Source organism: Papaver somniferum, chromosome 5 (assembly GCF_003573695.1).
Source record: "Papaver somniferum cultivar HN1 chromosome 5, ASM357369v1, whole genome shotgun sequence".
In the NCBI taxonomy this organism is placed as follows: Eukaryota; Viridiplantae; Streptophyta; class Magnoliopsida; order Ranunculales; family Papaveraceae; genus Papaver; species Papaver somniferum.
The window spans coordinates 21,463,351-21,466,355 of record NC_039362.1 but is presented as its reverse complement, the minus strand read 5'-3'; the positions used below and the strand labels follow the sequence as shown (position 1 = coordinate 21,466,355).

Sequence of the window (3,005 nt, the reverse complement as noted above, 5' to 3'; positions counted from 1 at the left end):
ATTTACTAATTTGTCAGAAGATGTAGAGTACCCTGCATTTACTACTCTGCTAGTTAAATGAATCTGTAAAAGCTTTCAAAAGCAATGAAACAAGACTAAAAGGGTTTAGAAACATCCATGTATTTTCATTCAAAAGCTCAAGCACCAAATTACAAATCGAGGGCATCACTGGTACAGTGGTACTCTGCTAGTATGAAAAAAGAATAGAAAAGAGAAGTTCAAGCCAGACGCACTAAAAACCCCAAATCAATCTCATACAGAACGATATTCAAACAAACCCTAAAAACACCAAATCAATCTCATACAGAACGATATTCAAACAAACCCTAAAAACCCCAAATCAATCTCAAACAAAACAATATTCAATCACACCCTTAATCAATTTCAAATCGATTCAAACCCTAAATCAATCCATGAAGATTCAAACAAATTGAACAAGAAGATGCAGAATAGTTACCTGAGACTCAGATATGGTGAGGAAGAAGAACCAATCGAAGTATCGAATAGAGAGAAGAGTTAAGAAGAGATGTTGTTGCTGCTCTTCGAGAGAAAAAAAGAAGAAGAAGATGAATAAATTGATTCTCGAACTCGATAGTCTATTAGACTATACCTAGTAAGGACGGTTGATATTAAATCTATATCTAGATCTTACGGCTCACATTAACCGGTACTTATGGTCCGATTCAACTCCGGTCCTCCCCAAAAACCGGTGTATGTACCGGTGTAGATCGGTTCTCAACTTCCAGTACCGGTGTCTGTACCGGCTACACCGGTTCCGGTCCGGTCCGGTATTTCCGGTCTGATCCCGGTCCGATCCCGGTCCGGTATTTCCGGTTCCACTCCGGTCCAGGTCATCTCAACCGGTTCTTGTGCAGCCCTAACAATGAAGGGAAGGAGCTTTCTTAAAGGTGAAAACTATTATGAGACCCATTTTCTCAGATTTGTCCACTGTGAAACCAACGGCAAAAAAAACTTCATTGTCGTACCCATTTCCGGTGATCAAATTATGCATGGACCCATATTTTAATATTTTAATATTTTTGTTCTTTCACATCTCTTTCTATACACAAGAGAAACGAGAACAACATTCACAACATCTTTCTTTTGATATCCTTCTATCTAATTCAATCAACTAGAAGACATAACCTAAATTCAATTCAATATTTCCTTTGTAGCTTCAGATTTTAATGATTTGATTGCGGACGTGTCTGTTTTCTTCAATTTGATAAAACTCGTTTTAGATCTAGAGATGGTTGCGCTGTTGCTTGTGATTTCAAGCTGAAATAGACAGAGAGGAGATAACAGACGCTGCTAAAGAGAATGAAGATTGCTATTGTTACTGTGAACCGGAGATTGATCGGGGTGGATTCGAGATCTGAGAAGAAGGGATTGGAAATGAATTTTTCGCTTCTGGTGACGATTCAGATGGAGTTTTGTTGTTGATAGAGGAGATGTGATTGGGTTTTGCTCAGTTTAACAGTTAAAGAAGAATGTTTATCAGTTTATGTATGTTGCAGATTAGTGAATTTGGTGTAGTCCCTCCTCCTCCGCTCATCCTTAATCGTTTTGTTTCTGATCCATATCCAAAAGATTTAGTTCTTCTTGTTTTATCAGGCAAGTATCGTCCCACTTCTCATATTCTTGATTAGTCTATGTAATTTGTTTGAAACCTCAATTTAGGATTTGTTGGTGCGCATTGATAAAATCTCAACTTTGATTTGCATGACCTCGGCAATGAAAAGCATAAAAATCCCAAACCTTCAAGAGTGGAAGAAGGTTTTAGAGTCTTCAAGGTGTCAGGTTTAAGGCAAATGTTGTTCTTCCAATTTCAGATGATTTTAATGGGATGAAGAAATCTTGGGATGATTTTTATGATTTTCATTTCCGAGGTATGAGCTTAACATTGTTGAATTTGTGTGCATTGTGAGTGGGGTCTATTCAGTTTTTGTTATTGTTTTGATTGTTTTTGATGATTAGGTGTTTTTGCGAGGATTTGAAAGCAATAACCAGATACACTGATACTAAAAGGGGTTCCATCTAGATGGTTTGCGGAAACAAGAGAGTTTCATCGGAGCCTTCTGTGATCGTCAGTCATACGATTTTTTCAGTGTTTGGATAAATAAGGTAATGGAGAATTTTGTTTTTACTTGGTGTTATGGTTTTTCAGTGTTTGATTTTTAAATCTAGGTCTCAATTGGATACAAGTTACACTGGAGTTTATGGCTAAAGCTGAATTAGACTTTACAAATAACGCCATACGTAAGCTACAACTTGCACTTCTTCAGGTTCAGGGTATACAAGATGAGAACAAGTTGTTTGCAGCTGGGTCTTTGATTTCTAAAAAGGATTATGAAGATGTTGTGACTGAAAAGTTCATTCTAATGTATGCGGTTATCCTCTATGAAAGGGAGATACCGTATCATCTGAAAAATGAAGAATGTTTATCAGTTTATATAATATGCACTATGCAGTATCATCTCTCATTGAATGACAATTACATGTCTACATGTAACAGTTAGGAGACACCTACTTATGAATTGTGGTTGGGATTTAGGATATTTTGTCACATCTGCACCTATTGAATTAAAAAATGACTGGCCACTCATTTATTTTTTTATGTTTATATATTTGTTGTCTTCTTCCAGATGAATGTTCGTTGAGAATGTGCAATCTTAATCTAGCATGGTTGATCAATGAGATCGGTTCTAGTCATTAGCCACTAATTAAGTCCTAATCTTGTATGTCATTTTCTTAGAAATAACCATAATGCATTGATCATCTCCTTGCTCCTAAATTCTTATTCTTCAGTTTACTCATGTTATTTCATATTTTGCAGATGTATTTGGTCATATTGATATTGATGTTAATTTGTTCATAATGGTTGAATAATCTGTTATGCAACTATGAAAACGGTTGCATAACCTGTTATGTATCTTCAAAATTTGTTGCATAACTTGTTATGCAGTCCCGAAAAATGTTGCATAACACGTTATGCAACAACATTT

The 3,005-nt window shown here is 36.0% G+C and overlaps 1 long non-coding RNA gene across 1 annotated transcript; it reads left to right on the top strand.

Annotated features, from left to right (window-relative positions):
* Nucleotides 1-1,621: 1,621 nt before the first annotated feature.
* On the top strand, nt 1,622-2,623 carry LOC113281129. The gene is made up of 2 exons (XR_003325927.1): nt 1,622-1,889; nt 1,978-2,623. It is a non-coding gene; the product is annotated as an uncharacterized LOC113281129 (long non-coding RNA).
* Nucleotides 2,624-3,005: the final 382 nt, after the last annotated feature.